At 42.4% G+C, this 18627-nt stretch overlaps 1 protein-coding gene and 1 non-coding gene across 2 annotated transcripts in view; both read right to left on the bottom strand.

Annotated features, from left to right (window-relative positions):
• LOC133380026 (heparan sulfate glucosamine 3-O-sulfotransferase 3B1-like) overlaps positions 1 to 18627 on the bottom strand; it is a 37094-nt gene that overhangs the window by 1229 nt on the left and 17238 nt on the right. The gene's annotated exons all lie outside the window — the stretch shown is intronic.
• Positions 1717 to 1785, bottom strand: TRNAV-UAC (transfer RNA valine (anticodon UAC)). The gene has a single exon. It is a non-coding gene; the product is annotated as a tRNA-Val (tRNA).

The raw sequence follows: 18627 nt of genomic DNA, 5'->3' as shown, positions 1-18627 counted from the left end.
CTGGCATAAGTGAAGCTACGTATTTAGCCTGCAGATGAATTGGCTTGCTTTGCCCGTTAACCACTTAAGAGATCATTACATTTGTATTCTTGCAGAAAACAGCTTTAATTCCCCCCCGCAACTCCTTTAGTCCCCCGCCCAAAAAGGCATAAATGCAGGAAGCTGAAATAGACATTTCGCAAGACACATTCCTTGAGAAAGAACACCTCAGACCTCTAATGTGAAAAACAGTTCAAAGACAGATACTTTTGCAAAGTCAGTTGACAGATGGCCACGTGGTAATCCAATAGCTGAAAGCCCTAATGCGGATTGTGGCAGGTTTTCGTCTGCACAGAGGGATTCTCTACTAAACTGTTGACGCTTCCCAATAAAGAAAATTGAAGGGGGGCACTCAATATGGTGGGGGGAGAAGAGGATCAACATTTTACATGCTGTTGCTATGTTTGGCTTACGACAAGGAGCAGGTACAAACAACCGTGCTCTTATTGCAAAGGCCAGAAGCTATGACCACAGAAACACCACGCAACAGCACAGCTGAAAAGGCCCATGTTGAAAAAAACCCTCCACTTCTTTCTTCCTACAGAGGATCCAAGATGTACAGGAATATATCAAGAGCAAAAAGCAGATGCAAAACAGAAGAGAGTGATCTGCTATTCTGTGATTCTATCCCGTGAGGTATGCTTTAAGTTGGATTCCTGCATTGAGCATGGGGTTGGACTTGATGGCCTTATAAGCCCCTTCCAACTCTACTATTCCATGAATCTATGGTACCTTGCCTTTGCAAAAATGCATGCACAGTTGTAATTTTAACCAAGGGAGCAGTCGGAGAAGATGCCCACTTCCTTGTTAAAGCAAACAACTGGTCTTGGAGGATGCCTAATGATGTTTCTCCTAGTACCACCTCAAGAATCACTCTAGTTTAATTACTTTAGTATAGTCTGACATTGCACCATAGCTGCCTCATTTCATTTTTAAGCAAGAATGGGTGGATCTTCACAGCCAAAAGCTACCTTAATTTAGAGCAAAGATAGAGCAACTGGGGATAAATAAAATGTGTTTCAGCTGGAAACACTGGGGAAAGGGTTCTTTTCCCAGCACTGGTTTCCAGCAGCTTTGAGTTCCTGTACATCTGCTGAGAGGGAATGCAGACAGGTGCAATCAGTTTCGTCTTGGACACCATGAACAGAATTTTCAGCTGTCCCTAGAATGGGAAAAAGAGTGCATATAAGGGTGAAATTTCACAGGACTCTACTGAAGCAGGGGCAGAGATGGGGGGCACTCTTGAGAGCCTAGCAAGCGTAAGCAGACAGCACAATTGTCTAAAATATAATAAGGCCAGGGACACACCAACTCTGATGAATCCACAAAAAGGAAAGCTGTACAGCATTCTATCTATCACAGAACAGGAGTCACCTTGCCACTAACCAAGATGGCAGCCCCGAACCTCCCTGACATCATTTATATAATGCTCCTTTACTTACAATGCTGCTAGAAGCACAGCCGCCTTTGCGATATTATTCCCAATTTACAGATAGGAAAACTGAGACCAGAGATCTCCACCCATTAAGCCAATAGTTGAGATGGAACTTAAAACAGCCTAGGAACATAGGAAGCTGCCTTATACTGAGGCAGACCATGGGTCCATCTAGTGTACTGTCTACACTGGCCGGCAGCATGTCTTCAGAGTTTCAAGCAGGAGTCTCTCCCAGCCTTACCTGTTGATGCCGGGGATTGAACCTGGGACCTTCTGCATGTAAGGCAGATGCTCCACCACTAAGCTACGGCCTTTCCCCAGCCTCTCCACTAGACTGCAAGATTTCCTTGGTATTTTCACTAATGCCGATCTACAACTCTGGACCTTGCAGCAAGTGGAAAGCTAAACCAAGGCAAGCTTGCTCCTCTGTCCCTGGTTAGAAGGTGTGGTTCTCCTTGCTTTGGCATTAGATTCTTGGCTAGAATATTCACAGGTGCTTGGTTATTCAATATTTTGACAAAATATGTCAATTCATAAGTAACTGGAGCTGGAAAGGTGAGACGAAGAGCTTTACAGAGAGTCTAAGAATCAAGTGGAAGAAAGGTGGGCTGAGTGGTGGGAGAAGGAAAGGAGACAGAAGGAGGAGGACCAGGAGTTCAAGAAGAACATTACTGTGCTACTGAACCGAGTGGAACAAAACTTTTAATTGTTTTCCAGGAGTTCTACCACCAACAGGGCCAAGTGGCTTACAAAAAGGATTTGGTGGGAAGGAGCATGAGGAACCTTCAGAACTGGAAGCTGCAGCGCATATAGCTGCACAGCCCCACTTTAACTTGTGCAGAGGAGCCCTTTCCCTACTTTTAGGACTGAGGACCCCAACAATTAAGACACGAGTTTTCTACATGCTCTTCTCACTAGCAATACCAATAAAGAAGCTTTACACTTATGAATGGCGAATCCATTAATTGGGAGGACAACGTTATACTATAAGAACCTAACCTTTGTTTCTAGCCATGGAGTTTCTGAAACAGATGTACTGCCCTTAGAACACATGCAAGAACATTTCTGCCACACAGATTGAGTTGTGTGATGTACCATGCGAGAAAAAGTTTGGGAGAATCCTCTTGCTTGAGACTACCACCAAGTTTCGTTTGTTCCCATATGCTGACGGGAATAAGGACCTACTCCAAAAGCACCTCAACTTCTCCACCTATTCCCCCTGCTGCAGAATCAGTTTGTATCTCATGCTTATGAGTCATATACCAAATTATTAATAGTAATAATTAATTAAATGTACATCCCTCCTTTCCTCCCAAAGAGAGCCTAAGGTGGCAAACAGATGAAAAAGCACTAAAAACATTTTTTTTAAAAAAATCTTAAAAGCATCTTTAAAAACAAAACATCTTAAAAAACAATTCCAATACAAATGCAGGCTGGGATAAGTTGTGCACGGAATAAAGATCCTGACCTTCCTGACTTGGAAGGAATAGACACCACTGATTTTATAGAATTGGGAGGGTATAATTGAAAGGGACCTCAAAGATAATTTAGTCCAACCCCTGTTAATGTAGGAAATCTACCACTACGGCATCTCTGCTTGGTGGCCATCTGGTTAAGGTGTTGGACTATGACCTGGGAGGCCAGGGTTCGAATCCCCACATAGCCATGGAGCTCACTGAGTGACCTTGGGTCAGTCACTGCCTCTCAGCCTCAGAGGGAGGCAATGGTAAACCCCCTCTGAATACCGCTTACCATGAAAACCCTATTCATAGGGTCGCCATAAGTCGGAATTGACTTGAAGGCAGTACATTTACATTTAGCCTCTGTTTTAAACCTCAACAGAGGGTAGGAACACACTCACTGTTCTGCTGGTTCCACCTCTCTCTTCTGAAAATGGGGGCACACAAGGTTAGTTAAATCCTGACCCTTTTTACTGTGAAACCTGGTGGGAACAGCTTGAGTGTATTTTTAAAAAAAATCAGTTTCAAAGAGATTTCAGCAGATCAACCCATTCTCCCTCCAGGTGTGGCTAATGGAAACGCTTTGCTCTGGTGACTAGTGTTTTCATAGCCAGAGTGTCGATCACCCTCTTCTTGGGCAGTCTGTTCCATTGTAGAACAGTTCATACTGTCAGGAAGTTCTTCCTAATGTTCAGCTGAATTCCCCTTTCTTGTAATTTGAACCCATAGGTTTGGGTCCTATCCTTGGAGCAACAGAAAACAAAATTTGCTCTATCATCTATGCAACAGCCTCTCAAATATCTGAAGATGGATGGCACCTCATCTCTTAAATGTCCCCCTCTCCAGGCTAAAAATACCCAGCCTCTTCAACTTTTCTGTTTAGGATTTGTACTAGGGATTGTAACTATGACCAGCATTCCTAATAGTCACATTCCAGACACTTGGGGGCAGGATTCAGGTCACACTGTTCTCCGCTAGTCCACAGCCTAACAAGAACCACTGCAAAAGTAGCACAATACTGGCTTCCTACTGTCCTCAAAGAGGTGTTCTGGAGAAGAAAAGAGTAAAGGGACGGTGTCTGTCATTCCCATACAAGTTTCACATTTCTGGTTGTGCAGAGCAGGAATCAAAAGATTGCCAAAAGGTCACAATCTGAGCAAACTCACGTTCTTTCACACTGCACTATCTGCTCTCCCATCCTCAGAATAGGCTTCTCAACTAGTCGACTAGATGAATGAATCGTTCGGTGGGGAGTCTCGAGGCTATGCTGCCTCAATCCCTTCTACATGACAAACGGCATGAGATATTCCTTATGATCTTCCTACCAACATGTAGGTAGAGAAGGATTTTTGAAGTGGCTTCTCACTAGGCTCAGACACCCTATGTTTTAGCCACTTATGATGCTGGGCACCTTCAGAGATGATCATCATATACGGGAAGTTGGGTCACCAGGTCATCTTCTCATTTGTCCACCACTGTAAATATCCAAGGAAAACTCTGAGAGCCTCTTGCCCTTTTAGAAACTGTAGGAAATTCTTGCCTCAATTTAACATGCAGAGAGCAGATTTGTGGAATAGCACTCTTCACTGTCATTGGCTCATCACTTACCAACCGTCCTTTAATCTTCTTGCCAGACAGTGGCACATCCATATATACCGTCAAGACTCAAATAACAGTGCTGGTAGAAGACAGGTTATTTGTAGGTAGACTTCACTTGAGAGGCTTGCACTGATGTGGAGAGTTTTGAGACAGCTGCAAAATTATTTACAGAAGCCCTTTTGAGAGGAGTATCTGCTCCTAACCTATACAGAATTGGAGCTATTTCCCACTATATGCAAACCAGCACTACAGGAATTCCAGTTATTGGTATGATAAATACAAATTAGGTGCTGGCAGTCACATGGCCTTGAACACTGGACACTTTACATTTATATATCCTTTCTTCCTGGAAATGAACTGAGTGCATGGAGTTCCCAGGTAGCCTCCCATCCACTGGCCATCCACAAACCTACCTAGCTTGCACAAGAGGGCTGCATCTCACTATGTTCTGGGTCCCCATGCAGATCTGTAATGGTCCAAGGCTCCACCACACTAGCTGTCCTTTCCTGGCCATGGCTCATAGGTTTTCACTTACAACAATGTTCCTGAAGGGAAGGCTGGTTTATTAAATATAACTATTTTGTGCAATATGTGGAAGTAGTAAATATTCTGCATGAATGAATGGCATGGTGCCAATAAGTAATGCAAAGGAAGATTATCCTTTTTAGACAGGGCATTTGGGTTGTTGTGTTTTATTTCTTTATTTCCTGTAGAAAAACCAGCAGAACACCCCTCATTGTCAGCATCATCTCCTGTCCAAGAGACGCCTGCTCAGCAAAGTCTTCAGTGCTGCTTCACTTTACAAGAACCCTCCTCCCTTCTCCTCTTTCCCAAAAGGCAGAGTGCATCTTACCCCTTTCGGCCCACTCTTCTACGCCCCTTTCATACTCTGCGAGATCCCCTCTGAAACAGCACCACAACATTTTGTCCCTGCTGACAAAAAGGGGGTGGGTGGGTAAGGAATGGGAAGCAAGCAGAGATGACTGGGCAGCGGTTACATTAAAACACTCACTGCAGTTTATGGAGCAGATCCTTTAGACACCCTTCCATCATTATCAGGGATTCATCTCACATGGCATGGCCAGAGGAGTAGTCGAGTAATCTGTAGCCATTTCCTGCATAAGCTGCTACTGCTGCTTCTTTTGTCATGTTAAGGGGAGAGGAGGAGGAGGAGGAGGAGAAAGACTTCTTGGAAATAAGCCAATTTGGGGGTGGGGAAGGGAGAGATGAAAAAAGTGGCCACGCACTTTTCATACAAGAGGCACTTTTAAAAAGTGGTATTTCCCCCCTGTTCTTCATTACTTACTTAATTATTTGACCACAGCTGCTACTCCACCAGCTCTCTGGACTTAATTTCCATCTGCACAAGAGAACTGTATCTACGTTATAAGAGAGGAACCCATGTGCATCTCTACCAGCATTCCTTTTTCCTCCCATTGTATTGCATGGAGTCCACGGTACATGGCATCAAGAATTCTACACAAAGTTTACAGGAGTTTTGAATGGTGGCTTTACTGTTTTCCGTCGGCAGAGGCATCAAATGAGGACTCTGGCTCCATCTGACCAAATGGGTTGTGCATTCATTAATCCTTGAAGTTGCATTATTCATAAGTTTCTCCACTCTCGGTTTAAGAGGTTTTGAAAAAACTAGACATCAGCAATTTTTTTTTTACACAGGCTAAGGAAGCAACCCACAAGTCATTTTAAAAAATGAGGACTCTAAATGAAGGCAATACTGTACCCATTTTGGCAGCCCGTACTGCACTCACAGCTGTTATTGCACATTTTGGATCCAACATTTGGAGTCTTGGATTGGCAGGACTTCTTGGAATAAGACCCACGTATCCACATATGCAAGAACTTCTTACTGTATTGCTATAGCCACCCATGTCAACTCACCCCCCCCCGTGGCTGCCACCTATCTATGCAGAGAAAGTAACATGTCAACTCTTCTCCCAGCCTGCCGATCCAACTGCAATTGCACCAGTGTACTGATGGGGATTATTTTTTTGTTGAGGGGAGGTGAGGAGAGGTAAGGAAGAGGAAAGAGTTCTAATGCTATTCCCCCATACGGATTGCTAGCACAGGCAAGGGCTTTTCAGCAGCAATCATGGGTGAGTGAATACATTTACATTCAATAAGATCTGCTTCAAAGAAATTAAGACTAACATAGAAGCTTTTCAAGTGGCTAGAAAGGAATGCAAAATAAGAAACAGCTCCAAAAAGCAGGAGAAGTTTGGACATTATGATTAATTAGACCTTGTTTCCATGTAGCCAAACTGATTTAATTGCTCCGGTTATGAATTTAGGTCTGATACAATGCAGCAAGAACAAGCTTCACAGGGATCAGATTGAGAATTGCAGAAGATTCAGAGCCAAAGAAAAAGATTTCCTTCTACCCTTGAACAGAAGGGTGCAAAAAGACATCTTCTGAGACTTCAAAAACGCTAAGCTTATTTCTATAAAAAAATACACAGTATGGCTGCTACACAAGGAGAGAAGTGTATCGTAAATGATCTATCAAAACTACATTTTGTTTTTGAAGGCGTATGTATGCAACTGATACATATTTTTACAAAGATGCTTTCTGCGTTGTGGGGGAAAAGTTATTTCCAAAGTTCTTTGCCAAGGCACACACACCAATCTCGTGAAGTGATTCCCTCATTTTGCTTACTAACTGCCACGATATAAATCCCAGCTATCACTATTAGAGATCTGTGGCATATGATGAGAAGGGAGCCAGGATACCCAACAGAGTTCTCAGCACCTTCAGCAGACTACAACTCCCACAATTATGGAGTGGGGAGAAGAGAGGCATTTAAATGCTCAATAAAAAGGCACTAATTGTGGTAAAATATATACACTCCTGCAAATGTGTATCTCTTTGTTAGAATATAAAAGTTGCCAATATGAGAAAATAGAGAGGCCACAACTGCTCTTTGGATTTTTCGTTTCGTAGTTCAGCCTCCCACTTCCTTGAACAAACCTTCACTCAGACACAGTAAACTGGAGATTACTGCATGGATTGGGAAACTTCCAGTCTCACTCAAGTATTCATAGGTTAAAAAAAATTGAATTTCTTCTGTACAAATGCCTGTTTGGAGGAATTCAGCTAAACCAAATTTTGAGCAAAGCTCCATCTTTAAACACCATCTCCAGTTGCAGGTCAAGAATTTTGTTGAATTACCCATGATCACCAAGACAGCTGTTTCAGAAGTGTGGGTACCCTACTTGCACATAGCACTATTCCATTTGAAGTGACATTGTGAAAGCTTGACAAATAAGCTGACAAGCAGGTTAAGAGAAGACAGCACTAAACTATAACAAGCTGACAATGGAACCAAAGTTAACACTGATTAAACTACATCTAAATCACGATTTCTAGAAATTGTAAGTAGTCAGTATCAGCTCTGAGATAAGAAAATTTCAACACTGTTAGTGCTTAACTGAATTAAAATAAATAAATAAAGGATGCACATGATGGGCTCCAAGAAAGGACTTCCATTTCCAACTACAAGCCTATTACCACCGCAGCTTTCATATAAATACTCAGCAGTGTCCCAGAGTTTCATTTCAAGAAGAGAGCTCAACAAAACATGGGGCCACGTGGAACAGCCCTGCCAGCCACCACACCACCTCCATCCACACATCTGGAGCCCATTGGAAAGGGCACTACAGACATAGAGCTCCCACACGCAAAGCGCTCCCTTCCCCACGTGTACATCAGTGTGTGTGTTTATCCACTTCCAAAGTGGCCCATACATGTGGACAGTATGGTGTGGCCACTGGCAATGGAATCAGAGGCTAGCATGTGTACCACTTCGCCTCCATTCCCACAAGTTCTTTCAATGTGTTTGGCTGATTTTAACTAACAGAAACAGTGGTGTAGCCCTGTTCTGAAACAATAACCAGAATCCATAGGGTTACGATGGTTATTGTTTCAGAATTGTAGAGTGATTTTTTTAGATAGTATTCCATGTGATGCTATGATTCCTTAGAAACTGGTCAGAGGTTCCTTGATGAAAAGATAGCAAGCACAAGCAAGCTTCCCTGAAAGACAGTGTTTTATACCACTGTTACTTTCTCCCACAGTGTTCAGCTAGAGGAGAGTCTTTGTTGTGTTCTGTTGGAATCAAATGTTACCTAGGTTAGGCCAAAAATTTGCATTAACCAGATGTATGCCTAAACAATTAAAAAAAGCCAGAATTTTCTGCAATCCATGGGGGGGGGTTCTTTACAGATGTTTATGAGGTTTAGGGGCAGAGGAATCAATGTGGAAAGGCAGAGAATTTGAAAAGTGCATTCTAAATTACATCCAGCAATGATTCGATCAAAAACAGCAGCAAAACAAGTATTTTGAAGTCACAGTTTACTTAAAGTATCACCCATCTTTATTGGACTAAAGACCATTTCACCACAGCCTATGACCCTAGAAGTTTATATCAGAGTTCAAATCACTGTGAATTCATGAAGCTCCCATATTAAGGCCAACTCACAGGATTGCCTGCCGTTAATAAAGCTAGGAACCGAGAACCACTCCATGCAGAGCTGTGCATACCAAGACCACATACTAATGATCAGCTTAGCAATGCAACTGAAAGCCAACATGTGCCAACTAAAGAACTCAGACAGCTGCTATCATGGGATGCAATGACTGTCCGTATATATACACCCTAGCCCAGACTTTGGGGGGGGGACTTCATTTGCAAATGGATAACTGGCAACAGGATTATTTTTTTATTTCATCAGACTCTCTCTCGGTAAATCTAGACTAAATGGGAGGAAAAAATCACAGGCTGGCACCAACCCCACAACAAACACCCAAAGCTTTGCTGAGGTGGCTATGAGACTAAGATTTAAATCCAGAAATGCTAAAATGGCCTAAGTGAAGAACTACTTGAGATTATGGGGACAGTTTTTTCATATATATCGAAGCAGAGCCTTACTTCGTCAAGGAAATTGTTTGCTTTGCCCACCAGCCATCTTCCAATAGCAAGCAAGTTCTTTTTTTTTTTTTTCCAATAATTTTTATTCAGATTTTCATAAAACATACAAGACAAAATCATAAAACATTCAAAGACAAAAAACAAAATCAAAAATAGTTAAACAAAAAGAAAAAAAGAAAAGAAGAAAAAAAAAATAAATAAAAAATAAAGAGTAAAATATTGACTTCCCATTTGTCAAAGATCAAATCAGTTATAAGTCTATAATATATAGCAATCCTGTCTCTTAAGTCATATTATAAAATCACTTTCCTCCAGTAGTTATCTTACTTAATCATCAAATCTCATAAACATTACTTTATTCTTTCCACAAAAAGTCAAAGAGAGGTTTCAATTCTTTAAGAAATATATCTATCAATTTTTTTTTCCAGATAAGCATATCGATTAATCCATCTCATTACTAATTATGATAATCTTATTGTCATAACCATAGTCAAAATAAACATTTCAATTAATCCATCACATCAGAATCTGTTAGGTTCAGTAATTTCAGTAGCCATTGTTCTATTATCTCTATTAGTTCCATTTTCCATCTTCCATCTTCAGTAGTCTTGTTAAGTCCAGTAATTTCAATATCCAATCTTCCATTATCAGTATTCCATAATAATCTTGCTGTCAAAGCCATAGTCATATAATAAGAGTCTGATGGGAATTACCTCTATCCCAAATATTTTCTTGCCATCCATTCTGAATAAGTTGCTGAAATACTGCTGTAAAATCATATCTCTGTTCTTTTTTTCAAAATACACTGGGTCATCTCTTAAAAGTTTTTCCATTGTCACATGGCTGCAGTTAATTCCATAGATTTTCTCTATATTGGGCTCCATCACATCATTCCAGTCCAGAAGATAATCCATGCCATTGATAACTTTATCTCTAGAATCTTCATTAATTTCTTCAGAGATAACATTGAGTTCTAAACAATAGATTTTATTTCTAAAGTCCATAGACTCCAAATCTTGTTCCTGTTCCACGTTTGTTCCAATCTCCGGGATCTCCTCTCTCACAGGGACCCCTATTCCAGTCTCCAGGATCTCCTCTCTCACAGGGACCCCTATTCCAATCTCCGGGGTCTCCTCTCTCACAGGGACCCCTTCCAGGGTCACCTCTCTCACAGGGACCCTTATATCTTTAATCTCCTGCTTCATTTTACTCAATTCAATTTTCGTTATCTCAATCTCATTCATTATTCTCTGAAACATAGTTATTTCCAGATTCTCAGCCACTTTCTTAATTGCCATTTTAAAAGAAAAATATAGGAAAACCACTTCTTATTTCAGCAACAATTGGGTTAATACTCCAAACTTGGTGACATCACAGTATAAACAGAGCAGACAGCCTTATCTCTCCAATAGTTAAGTAAACAAAATGCAGTTCCCAGGATCGAAGCAATTAATGGCAATCGTCAAGAAACAGATTCGTCAAAATAAAATAGACCAAAAAGAGAGTAGTCTCAAAACAGTATAATATTTTTCAAAATAAAAATCTGGAATAGAAATCCCTCTTCTGTGTGTATCTTTAGAATGCAAATCCAGGACAGCTTTTTGCAACAAAAACAGAGATAAGCTATTAATTAGTGCGTAGCAGAGAGAAGTTACGGCTCCCCAGTGAGATGTCAAAAACCGATCAATCTGGCAAATCTCTTTTAAACAGCAACAATTTAAGTCAAGTAAAAGAAAAATATAGAAAGAAGGGTGCTTGCCTGTTAGTGCGTTCTCTCTTAGAAGATAAGATGAACGTTCGCTTTAACAGATAGAGCTTGCTGTTGAAAATCCGTCCCACCTTCGTCGGCTGGACCTCGTCCCATAAATTAATGAGATCTGGTCGTCCCAACAAAAATAGGCTTTGAGGTTAATCTCTTCGTTTCTCCCTACCCGGGAGAAGTTTAATCAGTCAAAAAAAAAAGAAAAAACTGACTGATATATCTGAATAAGCTTCTTTTGAGGCAGGAGCCCGTCTCAAAAGCAGGCACAGGCTAAGTCACCCTTCCCGGAAGTCCCAATAGCAAGCAAGTTCAAAGGGAATGGCACAGTCCAGAAGAGAATAAGCCAGACACTACGTGGCCTGAACAGCTTTGTTAATCGTCACTGGTGCACATTTATCTGCCTGTCCCAGCAAATCAGTTGAAGGCAGTCACACTGTCTAGGGGCTATGTTGTTTCCTATGACAATCCCCATGTATGAACAGGATTTACAGTGTTCGGTATTTTTATCTACAGTGTTTGAGAAATAAGCTCAGGAACCCTTTTTTTCTTCCACAAGCAACTTGCACTCTGGGTGTGTGTGTGGGGGGGGGGGGACACACAGTCCAGACAAGAGGCTTGCATAAACATAAGTTTCCATGAGACATCCAAACAATAATGTCTGGACACAGGAGTTCTTGTTGGGAAGATTTGCTTTTTGTTTCCTTTCAGCAGGAGATTCCTCTTCCCAGAAGCCATGTTGTTTCAACTCCTGTGGGCAGCTTTCAATACTGGGTCTACAACAGTCAGCCCACCTTTAAATTGAATGCTTAAATTAAAAAAAAATCCAAACACCACTCCACTAGCCCTTCACAATTGGGTCTCTGTGTACTTCCTCAAAAAAAAAAAAGCCACCAAGACTGACAGGTGGAAGGGTATGAAAAAGGAGGTAGCATTTGAAGAGTGCAGAAAGTCACACTGCTGTGGAGAGGCCAATTACAACATTGTACAAGGCTAAAACCTCTGAACAGGATTGGCTACATGGAGGCAGCCATGTGATCGGCCTGCTGTCAGCTCTTTGTTTATGGCCCCTTTGCATGGGAGATCCCAACACCAGTCTGGTGGCAAAGTACACAAAAGGAAAGCAAGCGTTCAATGTGCAAGAAGCTGTTCTATTTATCCAACAGTGCCTTGGGGCACTGGACCAAGCTCTCAAGGAGGAGGAGCTTAAAAGCCTTTTCACTGACTTTTACCTATGGAGGCAGCTTCCCACCTTGGAGAAGTTGGGAGACATCAAATTGGGGGGGGGGGGGAGGTCTTGGCAGGGTGAAGATTTTTTTTTTAAAAAAAACAGGCAAACATGACCTTCTTTAAGACTGCATTCAGCTCACCAATAGAAGAACTGAAATTCTCCTTTCCTAGTTCCTTCAGAAGACACCATACATTTAAAGCACATTATTTTCCCCAAAGATCCTGGGAACTGTGATTTCATGGAGCTACAATTTCCAGCACCCTTTTAAACAAACTACAGTTCCCAGAATTCTTTGGAGGAAATAATGTGCTTCAAATGTGCTTTAAATGCATGGTGAGCATGCAGCCTGAGTGTTCAGCTTCCTGAATTTTCTTAAAACAGTGACCCATTTAAGTCAGTATAGCTCCCCACTTAACAGCAGTCATTCCAAGGTTTGCTTTGTGCTTTGCATCCATTACAAAGTACTGAAGTCTTCCTGCTTATCTTCACACAGTTGCTAATGGGCATATGTGAAAGCCTTTGGCTGAAGGAGTAGTATTTTCAACAATTTCTCCGAGTGAAAGAGAGAAGAGGCCTTCACAATACCCTTTTGGCTATATGAAATTCCATTTGAGACAATTCTTTCCACAGTAGGTAGTGTATAATCACTCCTCATTGTATTACATTTGAGGGTCATTTGCCCAGCTACAGTGAATGTAGGAATATCAGAAGGCAGGCTTGCCACATAGTTGCTGTGTTGCACATTTCTGCTTTGCCACTATATATATATATTCTATTATCAGCAGATGTGGCATAGCGGCCAAGAGGCTGAGCGACAAATTGCAACGTTCCATGTCTGAATTTTGTTTCTGCCATGAGTCACCCAGACCGTTCACTGGGTGGCCTTGGGAAAGCCACTCTTGTGGCCACAGTGCCCTCCACCACTCTACCTTTTCATTGGCAATATTTTATCTTAAATATATCTATATATATTAGACCAGTTTTCTGGGCAAATGCTCATCTAAATCAGCTTACAATCAACACAGAATTTTTTTTTTAAATACAAAATTTAAAACACTGCAATTTAATTTAATTACAGATGTGGAGATAGATCATCACTCAGTTAATGAACATTACTCCTGGAAGAGCAGTTGGGGGAACAACAGAAGTCTTCAGGGCCTTTAGAAAAGCCTGCAGTGTAGAGCTTTGGCACAGGCCCAATGGAAGGGAGTTTTATAGCTGTTGAGACTATCCTAGAGAGGGACTTCTCCCTCATGGCCACCCACGTTACCAACCTAGGGGATGAGCACACCCCAAGAGCCTCAAAAGCTGATCTTCAGGTGCAGGGGGAATGTTCTGTGTTCATATACTCCAGGAATTAGCTTGGGCCCAAACAGTTTAGGGCTTTGAAAAAGTCAAAAATCTCAGAGATGATACATTTACACGAACCGTGCAAGGTAAGGCTTTATCTCCCCCACCACCCAATTTTGACAGGTGGGCAGGACAACTTACTTCTCAGTCATCTGATTCTGACCTGTCAAAGTTCAGGGGGTGCAGCACTTCCCAAACCCTTGACAATCAGCTGTTTGCTGGTTGCTTGGGAAGCAGTGCAGAAATGGCCTTGCAAGTCCTATGCTTGGAAATGTTTCCCCACCCCTGTGCTATACAGAAGTATCACTAGTAGCAAAGTCAAGAGTCACATTTAGAAAGGCGCAGCAGTGAAGTTCAAGTAGAAGCTGTGCACCAAGGGCCTCAGAGAGTAGATGGGGAGAGGGGGCAATTCTTGGTTTTCCATTTTCAGCCAGGGTCGGCAGCAAGTCCCAATCGCCTGTTTTAAGAGGCAAGATGAAATCTCTATTGCAGCAGGCAGGATGAGGAACACCGGTGTATTTATACTGTGACACAGGGCATCTTGTGTGCCCAAGGCGGCAAGAAGTGTGGGAAGGATAAAACAGGGTAAGTATGGCACAATTATGGTGGAGGGAAAAGAGAGGGCCATGGAAGGAACTGGGAGGATATGAACAGAATTCCCAACCAAGACAGTATCACTGGTATGCTTAACCAGGTTCTTTCCTGCCCATCTTTTAAAAAAAGAGAAAGGGAGGTTTTATGAACAAAAACAAAACACATACCTTATTCATTTTTACCTATTTTCATATCATTATTTCCAGCTGCTCACACTATTTCCCTTTTCCGTCTTGTCTTTCACATGGCAGAGTCACCAGAACTTTTTATGCTTTGGGGAAGGGCCATAGCTAAGTGGTAAAGCATCTGCTTTGCATGCAGAAGGTCCCTGGTTCAATTCCCAACATTTCTGTGTAGGGCTGGGAATGTCCCCTTCCTGAAACCCTGGAGAGCCACTGCCAGTCATTGTAGACTACTGTTCTTCAACCTAAGGTCCCCAGATGTTGTTGGACTACAACTCCCATCCACCTCAGCCAGCTTAGCCAATGGCCAAGGATGATAGGAGGCTACATGGACCAATGGCCTGACTCAGTATAAGGCAGCCTCCTATACAAGGCAGTAAAGCGGTTGAAGAAATTAGGCTTCTAGTGAAGCATTCAATAGGGCATACTCTCTTTAATGTTTGCAATTGAAGCCAGAGTTAGGTTCTCAAGAGCTTCTGGGATGGTTTATATTTCCTAACCACATTGGAGAGGTCACTGCATGGACAAGAACCGAGACACATACCCTTAACCACATCACCCGCTTCACAGGGGGGATAGAATATGATCAGAAGTTGAAAAGATCACTCCTTCAAACTACTTTAGAGCCAGAAGGTGACCCAGACAAATGAGTGCTACACTATAATCTACCACCACACTGGAATAAGAGATCTAGCAAATTAATACATTGTTGATCTTCTCTGCACACTGAGCCTTAAATGTATTTTAATACAAATGGGATTGCCATCTCCAATCTCCCATTATTGGATTGGCAATTAGTCAAAGAGAGAGACATTGCGTCCAAAATTGAATTAGTGTGGTCATGAACAGAGAACATCAGCTCCAAAGCATGCTTGGAAAGGAAAGCAACATGGCTAAAGGCTGGAGAGCAAAGCTGGTGTCCCCAGAACTGCCACTTCTACAGCTGCAAGATCCAACTTGAAGCAGCAGCTGAGAGTCAACAACCCCTGGCAAGATTGGGTGTTTCAACTTGCCTCTCTGTCTGAAGATAAACAAGCAGAACAGCAGCAGGGTTATTAAGTCTAAGTGGGTGGGGTGAACTGGGGTTCTGTAGAGAAGCTGAGTGTCCTGTGAATGACCCAAGATAGCCAAACGATGCAGCAATGGGAAGGAGGGGAATATAACTGAAACTGTAAAAATATTTCATGTAAACAGGGCTTCTCAGGAGAACTGTGAATGGATAAACAATCCTCTAAGAGCACAAGAGGAAACCCAGCAGATAAAGCATTTCAGTCCCGGTGCTAAAATGTTGAGGTCAACTGTTAAGCAGACAAATGAGTTAAGCACCTGTGTGACTTTACTGAAACGGTGAAAAGGCAAATTCCCTCTCCCACTGCCACATGTTCAAAAACAGGTATGAAGACAGAGTGTCATGTCTATAGCTATCTCTCTGCTGGACAGATTGGTGCAATGAGGTCTTGGTTCTTAGGGGGAAGCTCATTTATTTGAGGCCAAGTAGCAGAGCTCAAGCAGATGAGAGAGGGTGATAGATGAGGCCTTTGGGGATGAAATAGCAGCATCAAACTTCAGGGTGTTATGGAAAACTAAGCTCTCAGGAAAGGAGGATATCACTCCCCAAGGAACCCACTGGGTGGGAGAGAGAATGAACTAATATTCTCTTGTACCAAAGATATACCTCCAGTGAATGAGGGCTACTAGTAGTAAATAATTCAGTCATTACAAACAGATGGAGTTGCCATGATCATGTAGACTGCATGACCACATGCCTGCCTGGTCAGAAGGTTGCGGATGTTACACTTTGCCTAGATAAGCTGGTCGGTCGTACTCCGGAGTCATCTGCCATGGTTCATGTTGGCACCAACGGTATGGATCAATATCAGTCTGAGGTCCTGGCAACAAAGTTTTTTCTCCCTCTCTCATATACATCTAGAATCCAGGGTCAACCAATGAAGCGACATGGTCAGAGATTCAGGGCAGACAAAGGCAAGTACTTCTGCACCCAAGACATCATTAAACCAGAGAACTGTGAGCACAAGATGCGGTTGTTGCCCCCAACTTAGATGTGTTAAAATGGAACTAGAGAAGGCCATGGAGAATAAGGCTATGCTGGCTACATATTGTCCCCTGTACCAGAGACAGTTTGCCTCTGAATACCAGATACCTGGTATTCAAGCAGTGTCATCTTCTATATATATATTTTAAAAATTACTGTTTGAAGACAATTAAGGAGGTGAATGCCCCTGACAGAAAGATGCACCGTGTGCCTTTATCAATGAGTGGAAGGAGAAGAAGAGTTCAGAAACCTGGAAGCTGAAAAGTTGGAAGGAGACTGTGCAGCGACACACTACATTCTTTTTGATGGAGACAGAAAGGCTCCAATATCTGAAGAAACTGGATTCTGATCGTACTTCTGGCTTTAGTCAGATAGCATCAAGGTATCTTTAAAGAGAGCGACTGAGGCATGAAGGTGCTCTCTGCTGTAGGTATATATAATTTCTAATTACATAGATAAAGTTTTAATGAAAGACTTTGCATTTCCAACTCAGTAATTTAACAGGGACAGAACAAGGTTGTAATTAAGAAAGGCTTCCTTCCCTCCACCATTATTAAGAAACTGGCTGTTCATCAGGATACACTCACCGCTTCCTCTTGGCTTACTGGAAGCTGTCACTTGCAGAGTAGCAATTGCTCTTAAGTGGAATTATGCAGGTAGAGATTCTGAATCTCATCAATGCCCCCTGCAATCTTAATCATCCAAGCACACTCCTGTGTAGTAACATGTCATTCTAAGTACCCCTATGGGAGTTGATGTTGTTTGTTTCTTCCAGAGCTGTCTAAACTTATTTGGCCTGAGGGCCACATTCACCCTCCAGGGGCCAAATACAAGTAGTGGGTGTGACCACCATGCCTGCCCACCACACACCCCATCTGATCCATACAGATCAGCCAAAGAGGGTTATTGCTCCCTTCCTGATAGGAATGGGATATTTGCATCTCCATTAGGGTGCTGAGCTGATTGGTGTGAACTTGTGCACCCCCAGACACCTAACCATCTTATTTTTATTTATTTCTTGGTGCTATCACCAAACTCAATGGGGGATTTAGAGCTAGGGTAGGCTCTCCCCCCAATTTATTCTGATATTTTGGATGCAGCCCACTGCACTTCGCATCCACTCTCATGAAACTAGACATTTGCCACCATGGTGAAATCTGAAATCTCATAGTGCCTCTTTCAGGGAAGGACTCAGGGGAATCTTACAGGAAGCTTTGTATCCTGAAATGGAAGCTGTACAAGCATTAGCATCATGTGCTATTAATTGCACAATATTTAGCCTCCACCTCTAGAGTGGATTGCCTCCTTTAGAAGAGATGTGTATGTTGGGAAGCTTTAAGTGGCAGTTCTACTACTACTGTGGACGATTTAACCAGTCACCCTGGTCTAGGGTGACCAGGTGAAAAAAAAAGAGAGGAAAGGGCTCTTGCATCTTTAACAGTTGTGTTAGAAGAGGGAGATTCAGCAGATGAGCCTTGCTGACTAGCGACACCTGCTCTAATTCCATCTTGCACACAATTCTTTACGATGTGCAGGAGCCCTGTCTTCTTTTCACTTTGTCACCGTGTGCCCTATATAGAGGTGGGATAAAGTAACTCAGGGGTAGCCTATGTGAGGCCCTCCAGTTGTTTGATCACAATTCCCATCAGCCCCAGCCAACATGGCCAACACCATCTGTAAGGTGCTGCATTGACTAACCCTGAAGTAACCCACTCCATCCTAAAGACATGGAACCTCCTGACTCCCCTAAACCTCCCCAGCTCAGAAGCAACAGCTAGTGCTGACGTAGAAAGCAATGGCGAGATTCCAAGTCCAGCCATTAGAACATCACACCAGTGTCTTGCGAGTGGTGTACAGTAAGGTTAAAAAGCTTACAATAAAGATAAAATCAGACCTGTGATAAAAACAGTTGTGATTTGGCAGGCACCTATGCCTCCCCATCACCACCTACACTACCCAAACAGATAGCAGCAAAGAGA

This window comes from Rhineura floridana, chromosome 3 (genome assembly GCF_030035675.1).
Source record: "Rhineura floridana isolate rRhiFlo1 chromosome 3, rRhiFlo1.hap2, whole genome shotgun sequence".
In the NCBI taxonomy this organism is placed as follows: Eukaryota; Metazoa; Chordata; class Lepidosauria; order Squamata; family Rhineuridae; genus Rhineura; species Rhineura floridana.
This window is presented reverse-complemented; position numbering and strand designations above follow the sequence as displayed.